The following is a 14,882-nucleotide window of genomic DNA, read 5'->3' as shown; positions in this document are numbered from 1 at the left end:
CACACACACACACACACACACACACACACGCCCTAAACAAACAGAACTCGAAGCAGCGCAGACATAAACGTGTGGAGACAGACACAAACAGCACTGCTGCTAAAAACAGTGAGTTTCTTTAAAAGGGCCAACAAAAATCACTACTTTGAGTTCAACAAAAATGCTGTTCTGAGACTCTTTATATGACACCTACAAAAAGCCAGATTTTAAATCTCATTAGTTTGAGTAGAAGTATTTTGGCAATGCCAGATACAAGCCTGTGACCCTGACTGAAGTACTAAAATGCATGTAAACTATTTAAATCCCTTCATGTAAACTACTAAAAGGCTACTGTAAATATTGTCAGGAAGAGCTGGGAAGCCAGTGAGATCAAGCCATCATGTTTCACTGCTTGTCTTTGCATAAATTCTCAGCACAAGAACGAGATAAACAACCGAAGGTGTCATTACGAGATGCATGTAAACTATTTAAATCCCTTCATGTAAACTACTAAAAGGCTACTGTAAATATTGTCAGGAAGAGCTGGGAAGCCAGTGAGATCAAGCCATCATGTTTCACTGCTTGTCTTTGCATAAAATCTCAGCACAAGAACGAGATAAACAACCGAAGGTGTCATTACGAGGAAATCACCCACGGTCTCTGCAAGCAAACAGGCCAAAGGTAATTCATGCCATGTTATGAAGATGAGTCACAGACATCAGGAACGCCAGATGAAGGAGTCACATTGAAATTAAGTAAACAACTACAAAATGAATGAAAGTTCATCAAGGAAATAAGGAAACTTTTTGACCTAAATTGTTTATATATCGGGTTTGACTTTAGATGCAGCGCCAAACCATTTTTGGCATTAAGGATTTGAAGTATTTTGAGGAATTTAAGGGAATAAAGAACAAGTAGCACAAGAACTAAAATTGATTCTAAAATAAGGCAATTGAATCACTTGCAAATAATATTTTTGCTTTAAAATATGCACACTGCTACTGCTCTTTACAGAATGTGTATTTCACTCATTCGATATTTATACATTTGTTCAGTTCCTGAAGTATTCCTTACCTACTGTAAATACTGTTAGACAGACTTACCTGAAAAAATGCAGTTGACTTCATTTGTATCTTTGTGTTATTGCTTGTCGCTGTTTCTTTGTTCAGACTGTTTACTCATCTTTAATATGCTTGAACTATTTACTTATATTAGCTGTTGTAGCTACTTGCTTCTACTGCTCAGTTACTTGAAAATCAACCTGAAAAAGATGAACAATTATAATTTTTTTCTATGATATTTTTGCCATTTCACCTACACATTCACTCTTAATTGATGGGCTAATTTGATGAAGATGGCTTGTCTTGTTCTGTCACATTCAACTACTAAATACATGACACGGACCACATAAACAATAAAGGCTTTTCAATTCAAAATGGCAAAATTTGACCAAAACAAAACTGTACTTATAATCACAAAATATTTTGTATCACTTGGCTTGACTGTTGCTTGTCTCCTCTCATTAAACATTTGTCAAATTCTAAATGTTTAGCTACTTCTTTCACAGCTCAGTATCTGTATCTGTGAACGGTAAAGCCCGCTTTCTTTGATTTGATTGGCCTCTCAATCATCTTGACGAGCATTTGAGACCGCTGAGCCAGACCAGACGAAAAATGTAACTCTTTAAGCTTCTTGTCATCCTAACATCAAACAGAGCAGCATCAAGAATATCAAACATTTTGTGAGACATTTTGGCCATTTCTAATTACTGCGTTGGACTTACTGTCTTGTGTGATTATATACATACAGTATGTTGAGAGACAGAGAAAGACAGACAGTCCAATGACTGAAGGGAAACACCCTTCGTTTGTAATCATCAGCGTCGGCGTGCACAGCATGTCTTCACTAACTGATGTTTTACACTCTTATGTAAACATCTAAGCATGCACAGATGACGCCCAAATAATAGACACGCTGACACACGACACAATGTCCTTACTCTTTAGAAATAAACAGCTTAACATGCTCTGAAGAGTACAAATGCTTTACTGTTCCAACGTCTAAACACTTAGTATGTTTTTTCAATTGATTTTGTCGCAAAATGTAACTACACAGTCATCCAGCTCTTTATATAAATTTAAATATATCGGTGTCTTTATATGTGTGCATACAGTATATTCACATAGAGCAGATATAGAAAATATCAGCTGCTTGATTGCTCGTATTGTCGCAAAATGTAAACTATCGCACAGCTCTAATCTGCAAAATGTGACTAAAGGCATGAAGATATTAGGATAACATTAACCTCGTGATTTTCTGTAATGCTGCTTTAAAAAAAATGGGTATTGTGAAAAGTGTTATACAAATAAATGGTCTTGTAAAATTCTTAGATTACACTATTTAAAACAATACGACTCATTTCTGAAAAATGCTAATCATTTGGAATCATGGCCTATAGTGGTTACTGTGATCTAAGCATTTTATGATCCCATTTCATTGTGCTCTCAACACTATACAATTCTGTAAATACAATGGCAAAAGGCCCCCGTATGTAGTATTAAATAAGAACTGGTATAACTCCATCTTTGTATATTCCAGTCTCACTGGTTTGCATGTTTGGGAATCCTCTTTGAAGACATTAGTCTAAATTTGACTAAAAGAAAAAAAAAATCACATCACTGGGCATTACTGTTGGTCATTTACAGTGCTGGGCAGTAACTGATTACATGTAACCCGGATTATGTAATATGATTCCAAAAATTAAGTACTTGTAATTAGATTATATTACATTTTTTAAATACTTTAATTCAGACTACAGCTACTTTTATATTGATTACATATTATTCACACAATAGCAATAAAGTCGTAATTTATTGATTCTCCCTAATTCTTCTTTTTAAATGTTCTTTTCTTAAATAGCCTACCACTTATACATATTCAGAAAATCTTCCAGTTTTGTGGATATTCACACAAAGACCAGTCACTAGTCTGATGGCTATAATTACACTGAACATTGAGCAGCCACACAGCATTTGAGCACTGGATTTACAAAAATAACTAACATTTTAAGTATTTTCTCAACATTTTAATGTTGCATCAGCTACTGACGAACACATGAATGTTTATTTGAATTATCACTCATTGGGTTATTTAATCATGTTTTACTACTGTACACTGTAAAAACAATTCCGTAAAATTTACGGTAAAAAAACGGCAGCTGTGGTTGCCATAATTTTACCGTAAAAAATACGGTAGGTGCAGCGTGACACAGTGCATAGTCGAATACTACTCACTTTATCTTTCTTATTAGAAATAAATAACTTAAGGCCATATTTACTAACAGCCTGCTCCCATACAAACCCTCTTTTGACATTTAAAAAAACTACTGTCAGGATTTACTATAGATACGCAGTGAAAGATTAGCGTTGAAATACACTGTAAAAAAATAAATAGTTGAGAAAATGTAAAATAATAAGACAACTTGATGCACTAAGAATTTTGAGTTCTCTCAACAATAGTTGTTTAGTTCTGCTCAGTAAAGATACTTTGTTTAGTCAATGTAAATGTATTTGTTCATGCAATGCTGATTGTCTCATTTTGCTCATAGAACAATTCTTGTCACAGCAACTGAAATAACAAACAAAACAATTACTGTCGTTGGAGTAATTAATTTTTTTCTGTTGCCTGGATGAAATAAAAATGTGTGAAATGTCATTACATTGTGGAATTTATGTTTGGTTACGAATGTCAAAAGTCAATGGGCACTTTACTCTAGTAAGTAGTTAACATGGTCTTTGCTTATAAAGCAACTTACTAATCTAAGATATCCAGGAGTTGGACATGAGTGGTTGAACATACTCTATAGGCCACAAAACTAGACACACTAACCTCAAGAATGGTGACAACCAACAAATGTTAAAAAGATGAGCTTGTTACATCAAAGTACAACAAATAACAATAATGATAAAAAAACAAGTCAGAAGTCAGCAAACAGCAAAACAATAATCCTATAACAGTAACTGCATAATTTATTCATGCTGCAATGCATGCTGGGAACTCACAAAGCCTTAACATTTCAACAATTTGAAATTCTTTGTTCAGACAACTGTGTTTGTCTAGTCCGGACAACATTTGGGGTCATTTTGTTGGTCTGACAAGGGTTTTTATATAGTTTCAAGAAAATAGCATTTTTTAGTATTGGAGACTCAAAAGGTTTCGTAAACTGGAAAGTGTGCAGTTGCATTTTTCACAGTGTAGCCTATACTGCATATGCATTTGAAGGAGTTTCACTTTTTGGGGACAGTTACACGACAATGATAGACTATACACCGAAAAGTTTCTCCTTTGCATTTTTTTTAAAAGTTTCCCATAAAGACAACAACATTGTCAAAACGATCCCCGTTCACACAGTTCTGCGAGAACAATTAAAAACGCTGTATTATTCATGCCAGTCCAGTAGTTTAGTCACTTTGTAAAGAAACACTAAGCGTCTGCGCACATGCCTATAGACTGAACATGTCATATGCATGACGTCACTGCATTCACACATTTGCATTTTCGTAGTTTACACAGAAGTGATATCAGTATCGTTTTTTAAAACGTGCATTTTGAAACCCTTTTCAAAGGTTTGCAGTTTTAGGCTCCCAAAATGCAGTTGTGTAAATGGACGGCCAAAATGCATAAAACGTTTTCCGTTTTTAGTTGAAAACAGTGTTGTGTAAACAGCCCTTAGAGTCAGATTTACTAACAACGCTGGTCTCGGTAGATTGCGTTGGTCGTTATGGAAAAGATCTGCATCTGTGTTCTTTATCGTGTGCATTGTCAGTAGATCAACTGATCTTATTTGCCCTGTTTAATAAATCTGGCCTTTAATATAAATAAAGAAATTAGATGATTAATAATACTTTAATCATGGCCCTGTGTCTACTGTAGATGTCAGTACTGACTGGCATGAGCAGTGTTGGCGAAAGTAATGCATTACAATATTGTGTTACTCCATAAAAAGTAACTAATTGCGTTACTTAGTAACTTTTTATGGAACGTAATGCACTGCGTTACTTTCTCTCATCTGGGCTGGGCTTGCTTATTTGTTTTTAATATAAAAAAGTTTTATTTTGGCAAATGTAAAAGCCTAACCCTAACACCAAAAGTGAAATTAATAAGCCACAGGCTAAAGGAAATTTTAATTCAAGAATAGGAAAGAAGAAAGTTCACCACTCTTCAACAATTTAAAAAAAAGAAAAGAGAACATATGTTTATCTAAAGTCGTTTTAACTAGTGTTACCTATTTCGAAGAGTAACTCAAGAAAGACATTTACAAGAAAGATATTTTCTTGCAAATTAAAAAAAGTTTTTTGAAAAAAGTAATCTGATTATGTAACTCGCGTCACTTGTAATGCGTTTCCCTCAACTCTGGGCACGACATAAACTGAATTATGGAATTTACTAAATCCACTTAACTCACAATATGTGTCATGCGGTCCTCTAAAAAATACTAGATCTTATGAAAATATGGCTGCACAAACTGAGATGAAGAAGTTCATGTACTCTAGATAGTTGATCTTTCACAGCCTTTGTTATTTAAATCCAACAGAATAGGAAAGCTCTCTGTTTCTGAACCACCGTTTGACTACTTTTTGGGTAATTTGAGTAAGGAGGAGATTATTTATGGTTTCGAGTTGTGTTAATGCTAAAATTAAATTCTCAGACAAAAAAACTGAGATTCAAAATAATAGACATTCGTGGAGAATCCCGCTTTCTCAGTTAAATGAATTAGGATTCAGTGGTGAAAATCGAGTTGTAGACAGCGAATCAGCCAGTGTGAATGGATTTGAAAGCGCTGTCTGACATTATTAGCAGAATTCATGTCGTTTGCTTTGAGAGCTCTTCGAAAGACATTTACAAGAAAGATATTTTCTTACAAATTAAAAAAAGTTTTTTGAAAAAAGTAATCTGATTATGTAACTCGCGTCACTTGTAATGCGTTTCCCTCAACTCTGGGCACGACATAAACTGAATTATGGAATTTACTAAATCCACTTAACTCACAATATGTGTCATGCGGTCCTCTAAAAAATACTAGATCTTATGAAAATATGGCTGCACAAACTGAGATGAAGAAGTTCATGTACTCTAGATAGTTGATCTTTCACAGCCTTTGTTATTTAAATCCAACAGAATAGGAAAGCTCTCTGTTTCTGAACCACCGTTTGACTACTTTTTGGGTAATTTGAGTAAGGAGGAGATTATTTATGGTTTCGAGTTGTGTTAATGCTAAAATTAAATTCTCAGACAAAAAAACTGAGATTCAAAATAATAGACATTCGTGGAGAATCCCGCTTTCTCAGTTAAATGAATTAGGATTCAGTGGTGAAAATCGAGTTGTAGACAGCGAATCAGCCAGTGTGAATGGATTTGAAAGCGCTGTCTGACATTATTAGCAGAATTCATGTCGTTTGCTTTGAGAGCTCTTCGCTGTAGTGCTTCTCCCGCAGGTTATCAGTGATTCATGAAAATATGTTTGGAAGTCCCATAGATTTACAATGAGATCATTCACCGAGCAGACAGAAAGCAAGCGTTCTGCTTTGCATTTGCTTCCCTTAACTGTGCATTTGAATGTAATTGACATTGCGTAAGCTCGCGTGGTTTTGGGAGCGAGATAAGATTGTTGGTATATCATCGCAAACCGTGCACTTCGATTATGCCATAATGGTCGACATTGTGACACTTCGGCTTCCAGACAACTGTATGCAAACCTGCATGAACCTGTCAACGTTCACCAGGTCACCGGGTTTGGCTTTGCCCACTGAACACAATGGATCTCCAGAAGAACTGGAGAGAAGTGGCCCAGTCATAGAAACATCACATCAGATAAAACACTTGACTCTGGCAATTGCAGTTTGGTGTTATTCAAATCAGCCAAACACGTTTGCCTTTTCTCGTTTGTGACTTCGCTGCAAATGAACCTTTCAACTCTGTGAAAAATAAATGGTGATGCTGTAAATAACCTGGACGGCTTTGTGAGGAGCAAGCTGAAGTTTCTATTTTGGTTGTGTTGTCTTCTCACCTCAGGGCTGCGGTAAACAATCTGTCAGAGCAGGTGGAAGCAAAAATGCACCGGTATCATCAATTAAGACTGCGAGAAACCAAGTTCATGTGCAGGTGAGGAGAAGCACTGTGTTGCCTCCTTTATTTCTGTGCCAGCTGTGTTACTCCATAAAAAGTAACTAATTGCGTTACTTAGTAACTTTTTATGGAACGTAATGCACTGCGTTACTTTCTCTCATCTGGGCTGGGCTTGCTTATTTGTTTTTAATATAAAAAAGTTTTATTTTGGCAAATGTAAAAGCCTAACCCTAACACCAAAAGTGAAATTAATAAGCCACAGGCTAAAGGAAATTTTAATTCAAGAATAGGAAAGAAGAAAGTTCACCACTCTTCAACAATTTAAAAAAAAGAAAAGAGAACATATGTTTATCTAAAGTCGTTTTAACTAGTGTTACCTATTTCGAAGAGTAACTCAAGAAAGACATTTACAAGAAAGATATTTTCTTGCAAATTAAAAAAAGTTTTTTGAAAAAAGTAATCTGATTATGTAACTCGCGTCACTTGTAATGCGTTTCCCTCAACTCTGGGCACGACATAAACTGAATTATGGAATTTACTAAATCCACTTAACTCACAATATGTGTCATGCGGTCCTCTAAAAAATACTAGATCTTATGAAAATATGGCTGCACAAACTGAGATGAAGAAGTTCATGTACTCTAGATAGTTGATCTTTCACAGCCTTTGTTATTTAAATCCAACAGAATAGGAAAGCTCTCTGTTTCTGAACCACCGTTTGACTACTTTTTGGGTAATTTGTGAGTTGTGTTAATGCTAAAATGAAATTCTCAGACAAAAAAACTGAGATTCAAAATAATAGACATTCGTGGAGAATCCCGCTTTCTCAGTTAAATGAATTAGGATTCAGTGGTGAAAATCGAGTTGTAGACAGCGAATCAGCCAGTGTGAATGGATTTGAAAGCGCTGTCTGACATTATTAGCAGAATTCATGTCGTTTGCTTTGAGAGCTCTTCGCTGTAGTGCTTCTCCCGCAGGTTATCAGTGATTCATGAAAATATGTTTGGAAGTCCCAGAGATTTACAATGAGATCATTCACCGAACAGACAGAAAGCAAGCGTTCTGCTTTGCATTTGCTTCCCTTAACTGTGCATTTGAATGTAATTGACATTGCGTAAGCTCGCGTGGTTTTGGGAGCGAGATAAGATTGTTGGTATATCATCGCAAACCGTGCACTTCGATTATGCCATAATGGTCGACATTGTGACACTTCGGCTTCCAGACAACTGTATGCAAACCTGCATGAACCTGTCAACGTTCACCAGGTCACCGGGTTTGGCTTTGCCCACTGAACACAATGGATCTCCAGAAGAACTGGAGAGAAGTGGCCCAGTCATAGAAACATCACATCAGATAAAACACTTGACTCTGGCAATTGCAGTTTGGTGTTATTCAAATCAGCCAAACACGTTTGCCTTTTCTCGTTTGTGACTTCGCTGCAAATGAACCTTTCAACTCTGTGAAAAATAAATGGTGATGCTGTAAATAACCTGGACGGCTTTGTGAGGAGCAAGCTGAAGTTTCTATTTTGGTTGTGTTGTCTTCTCACCTCAGGGCTGCGGTAAACAATCTGTCAGAGCAGGTGGAAGCAAAAATGCACCGGTATCATCAATTAAGACTGCGAGAAACCAAGTTCATGTGCAGGTGAGGAGAAGCACTGTGTTGCCTCCTTTATTTCTGTGCCAGCTGTAATTGCTGTCTTCAACGGGTTTCGTTATGAAAGTTGCACACAAAAATAAAAGTGCAAAATGTCAACGTGAATCTGGATTCATCTGGACTTTTACAGAAAAAAAAGCCTTAAGGCTGACTGAGATTTTTGTGGCACTTGTTGCATTGCACTGCAATTATTGCATATTAAAATTAAGCAAGCGCTTAGCAACCACACAGCAACACACTAAACAGCTTAACAACCTCATTGCAACAGCCTGGCAACCCACAACACATGAGTATCGTCATGATGGTTGTAGGTTGCAGTGGAGCAACATTAAGTGCAATATCACAACTTTTAATTGTCATTATGATCATTTCTATGTAAGCAGGGTGATTGCAATAAGGGTTGTAACACTGTGTGAGAATTATTCAGACTGTATAAAGAGCCTATAGCTTTCCCTTTGAGACTGAATTCAAGTATTGCACATTTAACTTTCCCTTTCGCTATACATGATGTGATTAATGCAGGACCCTAAAAAAATTTAAAAATAATGATATTAATTAAAAAACTTTTTTTTTTAATTTTTGAAAGATTTTACCATATTATTACATTCCAGTAAATTCACACATAAAAAAAAATTAAATGCATTAAAATAAGTCTTATTCAGCATTTAAACAAAAAATAAATAAATAAACAAACAAAAACTTAAAAATTACTTTTATTCAAAATATATCACCTAAAAATGTATGCTGTTTTGCATCTCTTCTCAATTTTATTTTATTGTTTTATTATTATTGTTGTTGTTGTTTTTTTTCACTGAAATATAAGGCAAAATTAAAGATTAGGAATTTATTATTTTGCAGTATTGCAAATTTAACCTGCCTCACCTGTGATTAACACAGACTCAGATATCTTATAAATCAATAATATTAAGTTTAAAAAAAACACATTTTTGTAATATCCCCACCAAACAAGCTGTATTTGTTTTTATGATAGGCCTATTCTATTTCTTTATATGCAATATTTTATTCAAAAGAAAATGCTATTATTAATGGTGTAAAGAAAGCATCATTTTTATTGTAAATGTAGGATAACTTTTTTAAATTTTTTTATTGATCAACATTTTTAAGGGCTTACTATTTTCACGTGATAGAATTTACACTGAAAATTTGAAGTAAGTGATCACCTAACAACTGCCTATAACAGTCTGTGACTTTCTAGTTGTACTAGCTAATGCATGTTAAAAAAATATATATAAACTTTACAAGTCATTAGTGAGTCGCTGTGCAACATTCAGTGAGCTGCATTTATATTTTTACACTGTAGCGGCTAGACGGCCGCTCAACAGCTCTGCATACCAGCTTGCAAATGTCAGTCAAGAAGTAAACTATTAGCGCCCTTGTTTAGAGCTGTCATTATACAATCAGCTGCTTTAAAGCTCTCCTGTTTCACACTCGTCTCTGCAGCTCCTGGCCTGTCACGGCTTGTTCCACATATCTCACATGGAGCAAGCTGCGTTTGAAATCTAATGTTGACAAGTAGAGCGAACAAATAAAACGCTACGATCCTCTGACTTCAAGATCTGTGTGAGTGTGTGTGTGTGTGTGTGTGTCTGTTTGTGTCTGTGTGTGTGTGTGTGTGTGTGAGTGAGTGAGTGTGTGTGTGAGTGTGTGTGTGTGTGTGTGCGAGGATGTGTGTGTTTGTGTCTGTGTGTGTGTGTGTGTGAGTGAGTGTGTGTGTGCGTGTGTGTGTGTGTGTGCATGAGTGAGTGTGTGAGTGTGTGAGTGTGAGTATGTGTGTGAGTGAGTGAGTGAGTGTGTGTGTGCGTGTGAGTGTGTGCGTGTGCGTGTGTGAGTGAGTGAGTGAGTGAGTGTGTGTGTGTGTGTGTGTGTGTGAGAGTGTGTGAGTGTGTGTGTGTGCATGTGAGTGAGTGAGTGTGTGTGTGTGTGTGAGAGTGTGTGAGTGTGTGTGTGTGCATGTGAGTGTGTGCGTGTGTGTGAATGTGTGTGTGTGTGTGCGTGTGCGTGAGTGAGTGAGTGTGTGAGTGTGTCTGTGAGTGTGTGTATGTGTGTGTGTGTGTGTGAGTGAGTGAGTGTGTGTGTGTGTGTGTCTGTGAGTGTGTGTGTGTGTGTGTGTGTGTTTAAATGGTGACTGGCTGTGAATATAAATCTTGCACTGGAAGGTAAGAGTCGAATGCTACGGGACACAGTAAACACCAGGGCAGAAGCGAGATTTCAGCTCTGTGTGTGTTCTGATGTACAGAACAGATCATAACCTGACATTAGACAAGCACACAGGGCTATTACACCTACTAATATTTAGTGACTTTATCCACTATTGATACATTGTGTTCTAGTAAATTCACCCATGGAAAAAACAAATTTGAAAATGCACTGAAAAAATGGTCTTATTCAGTCTTTTTGTTATTATTTTCCTGCAAAAATATATCTGTTTCTTGGGAATATATCTTGAATTAAAGGGACAGTTCACCCAAAAATGAGAATTCTGTCATTTACTCACCCTCAGGTTGTCCCAAACCAGTATGAATTTATTTTTCCCCTTTGAACACAAAAGAAGATATTTTGAAGAATGTTGGTAACCAAACAGTTGATGGTAGCCATTGACTTTCATAGCATAAAAAATACTATGGAAGTCAATGGATACCGGCAACTATTTGGTTACAACAGAAGATAGAAAATCATTCGGGTTTGAAACAACATGAGTAAACGATGACATAATTTTCATTTTTGGGTGAAATATTCCTTTAAGGGAGGGCAGGATCTCGTGCAAACCTCCTGCGTGAGTAAGTTGTTTGGCTCTTTTTTCAAGTTAAGAGAGTAGCGCGAGCAGGGAGGGGAAGAGTGCCCATCTCTCTCACGCTGGATGATGGGGTTGTTGTGTCTGATAATGCATCAGTCAGCTGGGGGGGCATTGCTGCTGTTCGCTGCCTTTTGTGTCCCTATTAAGATCACGGGTTTACTGCCTTAAATGCCGAACAATACAAACATCAAAGCTGTCTAAGTCATATATAACACCATCTGAACTTTAAGCATATTGAAAACAGCATTTTAAACACCAAATATCATCATTTTTCAAATGCATATCCCAATTTCATCATAAATACAACAATTATTTTGGTGATTGGAAGTCATTTAAATTATGAAGTTATATTCAGTTATATACATGTTTAAGAATATGTGGTGTATTTAAACGTCTTAAGTAATATTTTACATATTACTTCCTTTCAAAACCTCACAGCAAAGCAATTTTGTCCACCCTGTTGTGTGTTAAAAAGTACTTTAAAAAATAAATAAAAATACAGCAAAAGATAGAAATAACTGACTTTTTAGCTGGTGGAAATACTAGTGTTGTAATAATTTTGGCCACCACTTTACATTATATATTCTGATTATATATATACTCATTACAATTCTGAAAAGAATACTTTAAAACCAAAAATTAACATTTCCATGTGTTATAATGTGTCATAAGTTGATTTTACAAAATTGCCAACCTGGTGTCCCTCATCGCATCACATCGTGCGACTCCTGAGTTCAGCTCTTCACGTCTGAGTAACTTTGTTCTCTGTTATATTAATTGCCAGTCTCATTGTATTCTTGTTTCCATCGAGGTTTTTTTTTTAATACAGTATGAAGGTGAGAGACCTCGGTACCGAAATAGATGATTCACAATGGGCTCCGCAGGTTCAGACCTGTTTCTAGCCCTCATATCAAAGAGCGTGAACGAACTTGAACCCTGTTCACCTTCATCTGCTGATCCTGTACTGTAATTACTGTAAGAAATACAATCAGCAAGTGTGCTTTGACAGACGCCACGTCTGCATTTTAGTAAGTCTATGAAGTCTAATATCCAATGGATCTTTCTTTACCATCATATTTATATAATATTTTTATCCACATAGTGAAATTCTTCATCACATTTGAAGATTTTGTTTGAATTGGGAACACGTATTCTCACCCGGAACAGCGTTTATAGAGATGATCATCTACAAAATAAGCCTTGGAACTTTAAATATAGTCTTCTGGACTTTTAATGCCACCCTACAATGCGTGCACATTTCCAAACAACCGTCATGCTTTTATAGGTAATTATGGAACAGAAAGTGCTAACGACTGTGATTATTTGCTTGATGCAAAATAATGTGAAGAATGCATTGTATTATGAATTATGTATAGGTGTTAAAGTAGCAGAAAACTATGTTTGGCATTACAGGCATGTTCCCATTGAGGTGTTTGTGTCCGGCCCTGATCTGGAATCTGTTAGGACATTTATTCATCGTAATGTGCATGCAAAAATACAAATAAGCATTATTTATCAGCCATGCTGCGAGCAAATGCATTTTTAATGTTATGTTTTCTTTCTTAAAATCAGTCAGTGAACTAAATGAGGCTGTTTCTAGAGGATGCACGTAAAGGGAAATTCTGCTAAATTGGCAAAGCTTGTGATCGTTTGTCATTGGCATGCTTTTAAAATATGAAGCCAAATGGCCAACCCTCTTACAAATAACCGTTTTAAATGGTTAAAGATCTCTGCTGGATTATTGAGGAAAAATTAACCGGTAAAGTTTAGTTTGGGGAGCAGTTCTCAGTATAAACTATGACTTTTGCCTCAATAAACTCCTAATCTGCTGCTTATTAATAGTTAGTAAAGCTGTTAATCTGATTACATATTACATGATGAAAGCTGTAGTTAGTAATGTAATCTAGGTTACTCATTTTAGGTAATGTAATCTGACTACTTTTTAGATTACTTTTAGATTTTCTTAAGTTTATATCATTAAACAAACCATATTGATATAAAAAGCAAAGAGAAAGAAAATATATTCCATTTTTTTATATCAGCATCAAATGCATTAAACATAACATTACACCAGGGTTTCCCAAACTGGGCTTAATACGAGAACTGCAGTGGGTTTGTGAGTTGATTAAAAAGCTGATAATGATTTAAATCATAAAATAAATTATTTAAACACTTGAACACTAAAAGTAGAAACAATTCATTGGCCTGTTTACCATGGCAATGTGACCATTAATCAACATCAGAGAACTGAAAACATTCGAATGTGTGTTAAATTATTAAAAATATAAATTTCCTACTTGATATTTCAAATAGATATTGTTTTATTGTTTATTGACTTTATCAGCATCGTTGCAGGTAAGGACGTTTTGTCATTAAAAACCTCTGGATTGTTTTGCTGTTACAATAAAATGTCAATACCGTAAACCTCAATTCAAGAATACAAAGAATTTAAAATTACAATATGAAGATATACAGAGTTCTATTTTCACGTCAAACATTCCATAAGCAAATTTAAACCTCAAACAGTCCAATCAGTTAAAGGTCGGCACAAGTAGGGAATAGGTGATCTTCTGTCATGACAAAAATGTTTGAGAATCCCTGCATTACACGAACAAACGTTAATAATCATGAAAACAACACTGACATTAATGTACATGCTCTCTTTCAGAATCAGTAATGATGTAATCATGTAATTCATAAAAAGTAACTGTAATCTGATTACGAGCATTATAAAATCTTATATAATTTAGTTCTGAGTACTTGAATTTTTGGAATCTGATTATGTAATCCAGATTACATGTAATAAATAACAATAAAAAAATAAGATTTATGGTAAAAAACCGGCAGCTGTGGTTGCCGGAATTTTACCGCAAAAAATACGGTAGCAACGTTTTAGCTTTTACGGTTTTAACTTAAATTTACAGTTAAATACCGTAATTTCATTAACTGATATAATGTTAATATACCAACCTATTGAAGTACTGAACTCTGTTTTGTAGCTTTGTAATTCACTGATAAGCACCAAATGCAGGAGGTGATGAGAAAGTCACATGATGAACCAAAGCCCATCACAAGCAGCTTTTAAATACTAACATACATAGAAGGTGCACAGTGTGTCATTCACACAAACACTAAACACCATCACGGTAACACACATGAAACTGAAATAATGCAATAAACATTCATTTAACAACATTAGGTGTGACACACAACCCTAATAAAAAAAACTAAGAACAAACATAGTTATTTCAACAAAAAAACATCAAATTTGAAATGTAACGCAGGGAATTCTGGGAATGTCAATTTA

This window comes from Sinocyclocheilus grahami, unplaced genomic scaffold (assembly GCF_001515645.1).
Source record: "Sinocyclocheilus grahami isolate Dianchi unplaced genomic scaffold, SAMN03320097.WGS_v1.1 scaffold1006.1, whole genome shotgun sequence".
NCBI classification, from domain to species: domain Eukaryota; kingdom Metazoa; phylum Chordata; class Actinopteri; order Cypriniformes; family Cyprinidae; genus Sinocyclocheilus; species Sinocyclocheilus grahami.
The sequence above is the reverse complement of the archived record's forward strand: the minus strand, read 5'-3'. Positions refer to the sequence as shown.